We start from the raw sequence: 16,012 nt of genomic DNA on the forward strand, positions 1-16,012 counted from the left end.
CAAACCCTGTACCTTGTGATTCAAGGAGTTAACCATAGTTCTCAACTGTCCAAAGTTTTACAGAATGTTTGTCTCATACTTTTGGTCTGTTCCTCTTAAAGTTAGTGGTTTTCTGACAAATCAGTGAGAACTGAATTCACTAAATAATGATAGCTATTTAAGTTTCAGTCTTCCTATCTTTCAGGAAATGCATAGTAACACAAAACATTTTATTCTAGCAACTTTTCTAAGATTATACAAGCAATGTTTAGAATGTGTCCCTGTTTCGGGGCGTTTGCAGACTTCTTGTGCTGCATTGTCCTTCGGGGGAAAAGAAGTTTAGTGCTGCTTATGTCAAGTCTGCTTGTGTTATTAGTAGCACAACAGATAGAATACTTGCTTTTGATGCAGAAGGCTGTGGGTTCTACTCCCATAGTATGTAGATGGATTGCTGATACTGTACCATGCTGTACTTTTAAAGTGGGTGGCTGCTGCAGTCCTTAGAATGTCCTCTTTTGCAGAGATACCTAGTAACTATGAACCTATTATAAGTTTGCCATCCATCCCTTTTACAATATTAATAGCTTATTGTTTTTTTTTTTTTTTTTAATGTAACATAGGCAATTTATCCTCAAGGGCAACAACATACACTTTATTTGTAGATGAAACAATGAAATATAAAGTTGTTTGCTAGCAGCAACCTCTTCATTAGTTACCGATCTTACTGATCTCTTTAATGTGGAATTATTTAGATGACTTTTACTTCTGCAGAGATTGTGCTGGGGCCATATTTTGGTTGTCTGTTCTTCAGTTTGTGTTTGAATGTTGGTATCCCACAATTCCATTGGAGTTGGTGGGGTTACACAATTATGTATGCAAATTTTATGTTAATCAGTGTATAGATTAGTACCTATTTTTTATGGGCCTCTGTCCATATTTTTGATGTTTACAGGTTAAGAAGTATGCTGACCACTGCTTGCACCTGATTGTGGCAGCCAGTGGTTTATGCTGTGGGCTGACTGTTTTACTTTGAATGATTTTGCAATCACTGATTTTACCCCAGTGCCCTTTCCTTACTAGGAGGAAGTCTTCTTGAGTTGCATGTTGGCTACTTTTGTATATGATCTTGTGACTGTCTCTTTTTCTGAACCACGTGTTGGCTACTATTAGGCCGTTTGCCAGACAGAAGTCTAGAATGGCCTTTCCTTCTTTATTCATGTTGTCCCCCCCCCCCCTTTCCTCTCTTTTCCTTACTATCACAACCCTGCTGTGGGGCACAGGCTGAGATTATGAATACTGCCCTATCATTACACTGGAGTCTGATTGCCATGAGGCTGTCATTAATTCTGATGACATCCCTCACTGCCTTCTGAAGTCTGTCTCTCACCACAATTCAAACACCATTTTTAGCCTGTCTCCTCCTGAGCAATAGACTCTGGATCCAAAGAGAAGTGGCTTTGGTACACTCCCTTCAATCTTGTCTCTTGGATACATAGGATGTCCAGCCTCCTCCATACCATCAAGTTATCCACTTCCAAGCTCCATTCTGTCAATGAACCTACACTGAGTCTTGTAATTTTTACTTCATATTTGGCAGGTTGATTGGTTTTATGTCCAGCTTTTGCTCAACATAGTTATCCCAGGTAACCAAGGCTGGGCAACTGGACATCGGACACCTGGAAGCTTATTGACCTGGGGCTGCTGGGCTTCATGGTGGGCACACACTGGCCAATAGTAGGATATACACCCCTCCCACCATTAGCATGGGTCTCTGGCATAGGATGGAGAAGGCCGGCTCTTCGACCCACTTATCACTGGTAACTACCCATACCCATTTTGGTGTCTTTAGTCAGCATGAAAGGACACTGGACTAAGTTTGACTATTGTATTGTGCTCTGTTAAGGATTTGCCCCAAAACTATCGTTACTTGTCAATGTCAGGTATTATTATTTATTTCAGCAAATATCTGCTCACAAAGATTCAGTTTTCAATATGTTGGATATGTGTTGTCAACATTCCATCCATGGGTCCCTAAGTTTATCAGATTAACTCATGCACACATATATATAATAAAAGATGATTAATGAACAGTGGCTCTGAAATCACGTTCACAAAGATGGCTCAGTGAGCAGAAATTTGGCACAAAATGAGCATACAACAGAGCACTCATTTGTCACTAGTGGGTTTATTCCATACCTCTGATATGAGGGGTTTTACCCCTACAATCTCTTTAATATATATAATACTAGCCCTAGACCAATGTAGCCTATAAGAATTGGCAGTATATCTTTCAAGCTTTTGTCCATTAGAGCAAATTGCATTCCACAATAATTATTAATTGTCATAGTTTGAGCCTGTATTTAAGCTAACATTGCATGTGATGTTTAGCAAGTTCTGAAGAGACCAGTTGGCATAATGGTAAGGTCTTCACCTCCCATGCACAAGGCACAAGATTCGATCCTGACCTCCTGCAATGCCTGCTTGGAGTTTGCACATTCTCTCTGTGTCTCCATAGGGTTTCTCTCACATCCAAAAAAAACATGCAGAGTGTTTCCATCTCAAACTCACCAATCACTAGAGCTGTGGGCAGCAGAACAGACTTTACACGGTACCCTATAGGGGAAGAGTTGTACAGACCAACCACTTTGGGCATCTACTGTGGTGCACAGTATCCTCAAGATAGGAGAACATGGATAACAGACTGCATGCCGTAGCAGGCCTAGCCACTCGATGGTGTAAAATATGGCTCTAGGTGATTCAGTCATGTTGAATAAGGTCGCCAAAAAATGGGCATGGGTAGTTACTAGTGATAAGGGGGACCCTTGCTAATGGCGGGAGGGATATATGTGTGCCTGTCATAAAGCCCAGCAGCCCTGTGTCAATAAGCTACTGCACGAACGGTGTCTAGTTGCCCAGCCTGGGTTGCCTGGAACAGCTCTGTTGAGCGAAACCTGGATGTAAAATCAACCAACCAACCTGCCAAACATGAACTTAGAAATGCTATGCTAAATGTAGGTTCACTGGCAGGATGCCACTTGGAATGGATGACATGATGATACAGAGGAGGCTGGACATCATATGTTTCCAACAGATGAAATGGAAGGGCAGTGCAATAAAGCCACTTGGCTTGGGATCCAGACTCTACTACTCAGGAGGGGGAAAGGCTAGAAATGGTGTAGGAAGTGTTGTGAGAGAGAGGCTTCAGAAGGCAGTGAGGGATATCAACAGAATTAATGACAGCCTCATGGCAATCCGACTCCTGTGTAATGATAGGGCTGTATTCATAATCTCAGCTTATGCCCCACAGCAGGGTTGTGATAGTGAGTAAAAGAGTGCATTCAGACAGCAGCTGCAGGACCTACTAGATAAAGCAGGACAGCATGAATTGATGTTGATAATGGCTGACTTGAATGCACATATCAGGATAGTCAGTACAAGATATGAGGATTGCCTAGGTGCACATGGGTGGGGCAACAGGAATAAAGAAGGAGGAGCCATTCTAGACTTCTGTCTGGCAAATGGCTTGATAGTAGCCAATGCATGGTTCAGAAACAGAGACAGTCACAAGATCACATAAAAGAGTAGCCAACATGCAACTCAAGTAGACTTCATCCTTGTAAGGAAAATGCACTGGGGTAGAATGCATGATTGCAAAGTCATCCATAGTGAAACAGTCGGCCCACAGCATAAACCACTAGTTACCACAATCAGCTGCAAGCAGTGGTCAGAGAAGGCTCTAAGATCAACAGAGACCAGGCTGAAGAACTGGAAGTTGACTGGAGAGAAAGTACAATAGTTCAAGGAATCACTCTGGGCTGTAGCACCCCAAGAAGAGGAGGAAATAGGTGGAGTTGAACAAGAATGGCAACGCCTAAAAACAGCATGTGTTAGGACTACAGAAAAGATATGTGACTGATCCAGGTATGGTAATAAGGTACATAAGGAAAGTTGGTGGTGGAATGCAGAAGTCCAGGAAGTCATCAAAAGAAAGAAGGAGTGCAGGAAGAAGTGCAAGATAGAAAATACTGACCAGGCTAGGAAGGACTACTGGTTGGCTAACAAAGAAGCTAAGAAAGAAGTTGCAGTAGCAAAGAATAGGGCATTGGAGGCTCTCTACCAGCTTCTGGAAAGTGACTCAGTAAGTGGCACAAAGAAACTATATCAGGTTGCAAGGCAAAGACAGAAAGATAAAGAAGACAGACAGACACCCTTCATAAGGGATGCCAGGAACAACCTGCTCACCAGCCCATAGGACTTCAAAGGCAGATAGAAGGAGTATTTCCAGCAGCTTCTGAATGATGAGAACCCTACAGAAGCTATACTGCCCCAGAAAAAGCCTACGATTAGAGAATAAGAGGTGCCCACCCTAGAAGAAGTAAGAACAGCGCTAAGGAAAATGAAGTCAGGGAAAGCAGCAGACTCAGATGAGGTCACAGCAGATATGATAAAGATACTGGGTGAGCTAGGGGAGAAATGACTACTGAGGGTACTAATAGCAGTGTGGAGAGAAAGGCATATCCCAGATGACTGGAGAATAAGCATAATCATGCCAGTGTATAGGAACAATGGGGACATCCACAACTGTGGGCAGTACAGAGGCATCAAATTCCTATTACACTGCATTGCATGAACGTTCTGGAGAGAGTGAATGACAAATGGATATGCAGAGCAGTCAAATGTAAAATGGGAGATGAGCAGCTCGGATTCAGATCATGATGCAGCACAACTGACCCAATGTTTGCAGTGAAACAGATACTTAAGAAGAAGCTGGAGGTGAGGACAGAGTCCAACTGGGTATTCCTAGACTTGGAGAAAGCATATGACAAGGTCCCAAGAAAGCTGATCTGGGCAGTACTGCAGTGGTTTGAAGTCCCAGAAACATTGGGAGAATTAGTGTAGGCTATGTACAAGGACCCAGTGACTCAAGTATGAACAGTGGTTGGACGCACAGAGGTGTTCCGAAGGGGAGTGGGTGTACACCAGGGTTCAGCTCTGAGCCCACCACCGTTCATACTGGTAATGGACATTAGCAAACAGGTCAGAGGGACAAATCAACAAAGTTGCTGTATGTAGATGATGTGGCATTACAGGCAGATTCTGAGTTAGGACTTCAGCAAAGGATAGGAGAATGGAATGGAAAACTGAAGGCACATGGAATGAAACTAAGCATAGATAAGATGGTGGCAATGGTAGCAAACTGGAGAAATCAGAAGAAGCTGAGAATAGAGATAGAAGGGAAGGTAGTGAAACAGGTAAACAACTTTAAGTATCTGGAGAGGTGGTAGAGAAGAGAAATCTGAATGAAAAGGTCAAAGCTAAAATCAGAGGAGCTGCAGCCAACTGGCATAGAGTAACAGGTGTAGTCTATGACAGAAGAATGCCAAAGAAACTGAAAAGTAAGGTGTACAAGACAGTGGTGTGGCCAGTACTACTGTATGTTACAGAAACCTGGGCAGTACAGACAGAACAGTTGAAGAAGCCAGAGGGGATGGAAATGAAGTGCCTGAGAAGGGTGGAAGGAGGCACACCGTGAGACAGATGAATTAATGAGGACATAAGAGCAGAAGCCAAAGTAGCTCCAACTGCAGAAAAGATTAAAGAGAACAGAATACGGTGGTTTGGACACGTGCAGAAAGCAGAAGACAATCAGGTGAGGAAGAAGGTAAGAGGAAGCAAGGACGTGTAGCAAAGAGGTGGATGGATTGTGTGAAAGAAGATCTGCGACAATCAGGCATGAGTGTTGAAGAAGCCAGGAGTTTAGCATTGAATCAAGGGAGTTGGTGACAGTTAACACGATACCCCCACCCCATGTAGAAAAAAATGGGAAAATGGGGCTGATGATGATGTTTAGCAAGTTCCTGTATATGAGGTGTACAATACCAGCTTTTAATTTATGTTGTCAAAGAGCTGTTATTGCACAATTATGTTTTAGATGGTAATTCCACAGTTACTTTGCAAAATATCTTCTTAAAGAACATTTATAGTTTTACTATCTTAGTCCATTAAACAGAGTCATAAGGTGTTTATGAAGAAGTCAGCCAGGAACATATTGAAAAAACATAAACGGTAAGTGGCTGTTGTTGTTGTTTGTCTTTTGTATTTTCCCAGTTAGGGGTCGCCACAGCGGAACTCCAGTCCACTAATGATTGGCAGTTGGTTTTTATGGTGTTGAGTTGCCAGCCTGATGCCCAACCTTCAATGAAGGCACGCCCATTCATCGCATGTCTTTCGAACGCCCACTTGACCTCGGTGAGGACATGCTGACTCCACACAGAAGGCACTCCCAACCCAAGCTGATAATTGAACGGGAAAACCTCTTGCTGTGAGGCAACAACGCTACCACTGCACAATAGGCTTATATATTGCTTATAGTGAAAGCTTTGTGGTGTTGATTTTTACATGCCTATGCTATAATAGTTACATGACCAGCTAAGAAGGAAGACAGTGTTTTAGCTTATAGTGGGTTAATTTTTCTTTTCTTTTTTTTTTTTTGCATGTAACAGTAATTATAATGTTTAAGTTATTATATTCACAGATAAGTGCATGTGTGATAGTTAAGGTTTGCTAACACCCCATATATATTATAGACAGAATGAGACAAGTGAAAGAAGAAAGCAGGAAAACAGAAGCATCAACAGAGTGACTCCATGCCTAACAAATGAGGTAGCAGCCATGTAAAAGACTACCTAAACAATGAGATGCAACAGAATTATAGCAGTTCTTTCCCTGCAGCATATAAAATTATGAGAGCAATGAATTTAGTTGACGCTATGTTTGATAGACATCTATTTAGTCAACACAAATTGGCCCCTGCAAAAAAAAAAAAAAAAAAAAACAATGTTTTTATACTTTTTTAGTTTAAAGTTTTACATGTGCCAAGATTATTTCAAAGCACAAGAGTAGCAGTGTGTCGATGCTGACAATATTGATGTTTTGTATCACTGTTTTGATATTTGACTTTTGGGTGTTACAATTATAGTTAGTACCTACATATATGGGTGCATATATGCACTCCAGCTCACAAGATAATACACATACACACTGTATACACCCACACATATATAAGCAAATTTAATGGTAAATGATTTAAGGGAGAGGTGAAAGGGATGTCTAAAAAAACTTTTGTATCCAGCATTTATTTTATCAGCATTCTTTTTGTGTTGATAAAAATGCAGACTTGCATGCACATGCACACTTGTATACACACACACACACAAATAATTTTTAATGTCAAAAGATACCATGACACTTATCAAAGAGAGTTTATTAATGTAACATTTAAATATTAACACAAAAAAGAATGCTGACAAAATACATGCATGATACAAAAACTTTTTTTTATAAGTTCTCTTCGCCTCTCCTTTCAATCAATTACCATTGTACCTATAAGTTTTCTTCACCTCCCCTTTCAATCGATTACCATTGTACCTATAAGTTCTCTTCACCTCTCCTTTCAATCAATTACCATTGTACCTATAAGTTCTCTTCACCTCTCCTTTCAGTCAATTACCATTGTACCTATAAGTTCTCTTCACCTCTCCTTTCAGTCAATTACCATTGTACCTATAAGTTCTCTTCATCTCTCCTTTCAGTCAATTACCATTGTACCTATAAGTTCTCTTCACCTCTCCTTTCAATCAATTACCGTTGTACCTATAAGTTCTCTTCACCTCTCCTTTCAATCAATTACCGTTGTACCTATAAGTTCTCTTCACCTCTCCTTTCAGTCAATTACCGTTGTACCTATAAGTTCTCTTCACCTCTCCTTTCAGTCAGTTACCATTGTACCTATAAGTTCTCTTCGCCTCTCCTTTCAGTCAATTACCGTTGTACCTATAAGTTCTCTTCACCTCTCCTTTCAATCAATTACCATTGTACCTATAAGTTCTCTTCACCTCTCCTTTCAATCAATTACCATTGTACCTGTAAGTTCTCTTCACCTCTCCTTTCAGTCAATTACCGTTGTACCTATAAGTTCTCTTCGCCTCTCCTTTCAGTCAATTACCGTTGTACCATTTCACATTCAAGCCTCCCACTATTTTTCTCTGATCATCAAATGTGTTACAACAGGAAGCGCACTCGCCATTGGTAATGGAAAACCAGATGGCTGGGGGTTGTAATCCGACTCCAAGTAACTGGATTGCTGACACTGTAGAGCAGGATTAAGGGGTCCTTCAGATGCTGTTAAACCAAGGTCTCATCTGCTTGAATTGGTAATAGCTTAGGTGGATGTATAAAATCCCACATCACCTGTGAAATGGAATAGGGGAAGTTCCCTGATGTCCTGGTCAAATTTCCCCTAATAGTCTAAATGCCTCCTTGGCTCTCGCCTGCAAAGAGGCCTCTAGCTTAGTAGGACTATTATGGTCAACAAATGATAAATACAATAAAAAAGAAATAGAATACATGACAGTAATCCATATTACAGAAAAGCTATTCATCACCATTTTCTGAAATAATCTGCGTACCTTCATTATCCTATAGCATAAAATATTTTCATATATAATACTAATATTACATGACTATATATCTTTAAAATCATTCTGAAATGCTTTTGCTCTTGCACTTTGAAAAACTGCTGTGCTGATTGTTCTTTGAACAACCTTCATGAATATATAGTCTATTTCATATTCTCATTCACAAGTATTTTTATATCAGTATCCAAAAGGAATCATACAATGCATGCTTTATTATTTTACATTGTTTCCTATAAATTGCTTTTTAATGCTGTCATCTAATGTATCCCAATGCCTGTAACTCCAAACCATTGTCTTCTATTCAGCTCATACTCCCCATACTCCAGTTTACATTTATTAATTTTTCTTATTTCATCACACATTTGGCCAGTAAACTTACATGTATATGTATCTGGTTCCTACCGCTTTCCCATTTAACTCTATATAATTATATTAATATGTATATTTATTGTTTATTAGTCATTTGATCTCATTTGATTCATTTTACCACATTTTCCGGAAAAAAATCAAAATAATTAAGGAACTAAATATATCATCTCAAAAAACACTATTCTTAATGTTTTGATATAGAATCCCTCATTTCAATGGATTCAAAAGAAAACCCTTAAAATGTATAATTAACGTGGACCATCACACCAGCAATATATAAATATATCAAGCTCGAAGTTTCAAAACTTCAAACTGAAAATGGTCGAGACATCAGATTGAAGTTTTGAAACTTTTAAATTGTAATAAAAAAATAATAAAACTTTTTTACATTTTCGCAAGGGGACAAGCCCCCCTGTACCTTCACACACACCCTGCTAAATCAATATACCAGCTCAGAAATTGCACTACAGTGAGGAAAATGTTAAATTTCCTGTTCTATGTACGACGATCTCCATTCAAAATGTTTGAAGTTCCATAACTTCGATCTTATGGTCTCAACCATTTGCAGTTTCAAGTTTTAAAACATCAAGCTTATGAAGGCAATATATATATATAGATATATATAATATATATATATATATATATATATATATATATATATATATATATATATATATATGGGTCTACTTCTAAATCCTCTATTACCAGAAAATCAAATGACACATGACCGAGACCATTTGGTGAAAATTAAAATTCCTAAAAGTTTAAAACACCAAGTCCCATAATAACGAAAATCGGAAGCAACCATAACTTATTATTTTTTATTCCTTGAATTTTGCAGGGGGGGTATGCCCCCCTACACCTCCCAAACCTAGTGGAGTAGCTAGAGTTTATGTCACCCAGAGCTGTCTTTGAGTTTGCTGCCCCTCCCCTTCACAAAATCATGGTCAAATGGGGTTCCCTCCATACACAGCACCCCCCCCCGTAGCCATTCCAGTGTCCCATTACTCAGCTATTTCTATCCATTTACCATAAACACTGTAATGTGCATACTGTTTTATGCTTTACTTCTACAAGGATTATCTAAATCTGGATTTAATTTAAAACTTTTATTTTAAATTTTGTAGAACAAACACTGATAGACATCTGCTAAATAAAGCAATACAGTCTCACAGTGAAAACAGACTTAGCATTAAAACATCTCTGCCCTTGAAACTTGCATTCATTGAAATACATTCAAACTCACATTCAAAGAAAATGCATCTAGCCAGTTGTGCATGACAAAACAGTACTTCTTTTTGACTACCTCCAGCATCATACAAGCCCAGTAATTTTATATTCTGCTGGACTAATAAGATGTTTGTACCTGACTTTGGAACATGGAAACGTTACTATTAAGAGAAAGTGAATTACACAAGATCACATTTGTAGGGTTTTGATGACGTAATGCCCTATGACCCCTTCAACTTAACCCCCTTCTATTTATAAGCTTATGGGGTAGAACTTAGCCCCACACGTCTCATGAGACCCGGTGTCATTTTAGGGTGAAATGCAGATGCTGTAAGCAGCAAGATCATGTGAACTGTGTAAGCATACCTTTTTAATTATTAGCACAAGAAACTGAACAAAGGTAATAATAATGGCGGGACAAGGACTCAGAATAGGACAAAATTTTAAATATTGTTCTTATAAACTTGGAAAGTTGCTAAAAATAAAAGTGTTTGCATTGGCATGCATTTTTAAATGATATGGAGTCTGAAACTCAAATGCCTGTTATTATTTAATGACTTCAATCCTCAATGATTTTTTCAGAAAACTGTATGAGGAATAGTCAAAAAATATGAGCCAAAAATCTGGAGAGTTGAGATCTATGTGTGTATAACTTTAGTTCCTCATACCTCTCTACATCTCAGATCAAGAATGCTGGTTAAAGCCTAAAATAATTTGGGAGTGGGGAGCAAATCTGGAACAAATTTTAAACATAGCTCTTAAAATTTGCTAGAATAACATATTTTGCATTAACATGCATTTTCTGGATGGCAGGAAGTCTGAAACTCAAATGGCTGCCATTATTTCCTAACTTCAATCCTCAACAATTTTAGGAAAACCTCAATTTTTATGGAATTCAGACCAAAAATATGATATAAAAATCTGAATAGCCTGCAAAATTCTGGACAGTTGAGAGGTGAGTCTCGTCAAACATTTTGAGATATACAGATATAAATACAGATATAGCTATAGATATAGATAAATATATAGCTATAGATAGATAGATAGATAGATAGATAGATAGATAGATAGATAATACAGCAAATTCCTTTCTCATTCTTTCTGAAGGTCGAACTTCTGTCAGACTGAAACAAGCAGGATGTCTCTGATAATGCCAAACGGTATCACTGCTATCTTGCCACTGACAGCAACCTCATCACTTTTTATCTTTACCAATCGATAACTCATGGTTCCTTCTGTCTGTGCTGTTTTCTTCACTTTATACCACTCTGATGTATTTCACTTTATTGTATCTGTAGTCATTTTTTTCTAGATTGAGACTTTATCTCAGCCACCCATCAAAAAACTGAATTTCTTAAAATCTCAACATTATTCTTTGTGCTGCCTACACACAGCTGTGCCTTTGAATAAATAATCTCCCTGCCTCATACTGATCAATGAGATCTCTCTGAGTTCACTGTAACTTGAAGTTATACCATTCCTTGAACATAGAATTTAAACATTTACTGCTCCTTTCCTAACCACACTTAACAACACCAAGGCCTCTATTTCCTCCACATTCCAGACAGAATCCTTTTCAATCACATACATTTGAAAAGACTGCTGGGCCTTCTCCAGTTTCAGCAGCCACAGTAGAACTGACATTTTTGATGTGGTATTTAATTTTTATTTTTCCTATCTGACACCCTGTTGTGTAAGTACTACTCTCTGTGTTACTGCCATATCTCATTTGTACATGTGCTTCATGTATGTTATGTATCACCAAATACAGGTCACCCTAAGGTCAGTTAATATTTTTTTTTAAGCATGACCATTTGTATTGGCAAATAAATTTCTCTGAAATCATGCACAGAATTATATTTTCATATTGCAAACTGTTCACTATATGTACTCCTAAACCTAAAATATGTATGTTGTATATCATAATAAGATATTAATACTATTGCTATTATAACCTGTTAACAGATTCCTTAAATATACATTAATTGTGGTACCTGTACCCCTACACGCACACACACACACACACACACACACACACTTACTTACCTTACTTTCTCTCTTACCAGAAGTCTGTTTTAAATTCCGCATGCATGGTCCTCTTAAAGGAGAAGACGCCGCAACTGCGGTGTTAAGATTTGTTTTTAATTAATTAATTAGTATTTTTGAAGTCTGCCACCCCTAAAAATGTGCCGCCCAGTGCGGACCACTCCTCTCACCCCACCTAGCTATGCCACTGCCCACACCCCCTGCAAATTAAATATACCAACTCTGAGATAGCACTTCTTTGAGGAAAACGGAACAGTCTAGCAATCAATATAGAACAGTCTCTTAACATTTCAGCATTATGTTACACAGCACAGTACAGAGCGTACCTTTCCACTTCAACAAGATCTCCTGTGTTATTATGACCAATTAATTTTTTTAACTACCAACGACTAACTAAACAAACAATAACACCTATACCTCTACACTTACTAGTATGTTTCTACTTACAAAACCAGTATTCTTTAACTTTAAAGCGCCTTTCTAAATCAACACATACCATTCAATTATTACAACTTCTTATTCTTTTTTACACTTTAAACTTCCATAAATGTCTCCAAAGATAAAAAACCATGGAACGTCAACTCCGCCAATTTTTTTTATGCGCTTAGTACAAAACTTTAAAGGGAAAACACACCACTAAACGACTTGGTGTTTAACTTGTTAATTACATTTCAGTATTCTAGAAAATGATCTTCTAAAGTTTCAGGAATTTGAATTTTCAGCTTTATGGTCTCGGTGATGTGTAGTTCGGTCTTCTGGTAGTACAGGATTTAGAAGTAGACCCATAGATATATGTAAATATATATATATATATATATATATATATATATATATATATATATATATGCACATATATGGATCTACTTTAGTTTGTCAAATTAACAGAACAACGAAATTTAAATAAAACTATAATGTCCACTTCTCTTTGTCTTACAGCTTCGAAAATTCATACACTCCTGGGATAATTATTTATTTTTACTTTTTTTGTATGTCTTAAATGCTCATTCTGTTTGTTCAACTTTCATTTCCTGTATTTCTCCAGTTACTTTCTGTTCTATCTCTAACCCTTTTTCTGATCATTCAGACAATCTTTTGTTATGTGCAAAAACTCTTCTAAATTAAGTCTCTGTTCAACAATATTATCTAACAAAGAAACAAAATACTGGTTTTCAACTTCATTTTTACATAACAGTAGACTTTTCATTTTTATACAGTCAAACATTTGCCTTCTGTATCAGTTAAACAACCAAATCTTTTTTCACTGCAAATATTGGTTTTGCTTTCATTATTATCATAATGTTGACACTTTCTGGCAGTTCTTTATGAAAACCCTGCAGCTTTTCTTTTTCAAGTCTGCTTTTCTGGCTCTCCCATTATTCACAGAAAATTCTTTATGCACACCTTAATTTATCTTTAAATGCAACCCTCTGTGTCACTGCAACACTATAAAAACCCCTCACACCTGTATGGTCTTCCTTTAACCTTCCAGGCTAGTTTCTCTGTTCTTAAAATAACATCAAGTCTGTATGAATTTTCATAACACCTTTCCCCTGCTACCGCTGATTCTCTAATATGCCTATAACCATTTTATGAGGAAAAATATTTCTAATCTGTTATTGTAAGACAAGTTGCGTCATTTATTATCCATCAGGGCATCAAATTATGTTCCTACATTTCCTCTACCAAATGTATTTCTTTCAGAGCCGCCATTTTCTTTAAATACATCATATTATTTACAGCTTCCACATCTTTCCTCCCTCATCTTGTCCTCATATTACAGTTATAGTCTCATACACACATAAATTATCTTATTAATCCCTACATAATCTATATATAATCTATATATATATATATATATATATATATATATATATATATATATATATATTATAGATCACATTCACATTGCCGAAAGTACAGTTCTCCGAACTACACTTTGGCGAGACCATAACTCCGTATTTACACTTCTCCGAAATGGCACTTTGCCAAAATGGAAAAGAGTTAAACCACATTAACTAATATTCTCTAATGTTTGCAGGGGGGAAAGCCCCCCTGCATCCCCCATTTGGGGGGCTGTGCTCCCCACACCCCCTGCTAATTAAATAAACTAACTCCAAGATCGCACTACAGTGACAGCAGTATATTTATTCATATGTACTGCAGTGTGATCGCAAAGTGCCATTTCAGAGAAGTGCAAATTCGGAGTTATGGTCTAGGCAAAATGTAGTTCGGAGAACTGTACTTTCGGCAATGTGAATGGGAACTATATATATATATATATATATATATATATATATATATATATATATATATACAAAAACTAACCCAGATGGATGAAACGTGATAATATAATAGTCCCGTTGACAATTTCCAAGCACAATCAATCCAGAAAGGAGATGCAAATTCATAAACAAGAGTTTAATGGTGAACAAGAACGTTAGCGCTATCGCGGCTGACCCGCTTCTTCAGACGTTACAAATACCTTAATTAATCCAACATATATAAAGCATTTTAAAATACGTAACTTCCCCTTCTGATTTCATGCACAGTATATTAGGAAAAGTTACTGATTTAGTAACATTGACTTCCAATATTTCTTTTGGGGATTACATGTTTTTTATTATGAGTGTTCAAGCGTACATACACAATTATATTTTTATTTTTATTATTATTTTTATTTTACATCATAAATAGTATTTATATGTTACGATTAAATGTGTTAGGTTATATATTATTACTATACATTATTATATAATTCAATCACAATAAGTGGGTACATTTTGACATTGTAGTCCCTAACTTATATGTACAAGAGGTAATTTTGCTGCATATATATATCGCAACTAGTTATGCAAGTAAATGAATTATGTTTCATCACAAGATAAGTAACAATTGTATAAGATTACATTGTTTTGCATTTTTATTGTAATGATACATTCATATGCACAGTTAATAATATCAATTTTAATAAACTGTATTAGTTTGATTATACTAGGTAATTATATAGGATGTGACATGAATCAGTAAGGGAAGTTACGTATTTTAAAATGGTTTATATACGTTGGATTAATTAATGTATTTGTAACGTCTGAAGAAGCGGGTCAACCGCGATAGCGCTAACGTTTTTGTTCATCAATAAACTCTGGTTTATGAAGTTGCATCTCCTTTTTGGATTGTTTGTGCTTGAAAATTGGAAACTGGACTATCATATCATCACGTTTCATCCATCTGGGTTAGTTTTTGTATATATACAATTTTCGGGGCTTTGGTGACTAACGTTTTTTCTAATATATATATATATATATATATATATATATATATGTTTTTCTTTTTTTTTTTTTTGGTTGAAAAAGGACAATCTTTCTCCCATAGCTACTGGCACATACAGCATAATTCTCCATATCCTTTCTATCTGTAATTCTTCATAACTTCACTAACAATAAATATTAGTACACAACCATGATTCGAATATCTGCAAGAATCCATACTGATAACTCATCAGCACTTAAAGTTTCCAAAAGAAAATATCTATTTCTCTTCAAACTATTTTGTTCATATTCTGAAAAAAATGTATATCTTCTAAACACACTGTATCGTATTTTCTCTCTTGTCTCACTTAATCTTGTTTGTAAACTATGTACATTAATGCTAATTATTTTCGAGGCCCAGTCTCTTCACCTACAGTCCTCCTTTTCTTTCATGTTTTCATATCCACTCCGAAGTTGTCATGTTTTTCTTTTCATTTTCTGTGCCTCTTTTTACTACAAGATCAAAACTCTGTAGACTCTGATATTGATTAACATTTAACATCCAATATTATTTCTTCCAAAACATTTTCATAAACCACATCAGTCCCTTCATTACTTAGACCTTAATCTCCACTCACAGTTTCATAAGTTATTCAGAGATTG

The sequence above is a fragment of the Protopterus annectens genome, chromosome 14.part0 (assembly GCF_019279795.1).
Source record: "Protopterus annectens isolate FY-2018-M chromosome 14.part0, PAN1.0, whole genome shotgun sequence".
In the NCBI taxonomy this organism is placed as follows: domain Eukaryota; kingdom Metazoa; phylum Chordata; order Ceratodontiformes; family Protopteridae; genus Protopterus; species Protopterus annectens.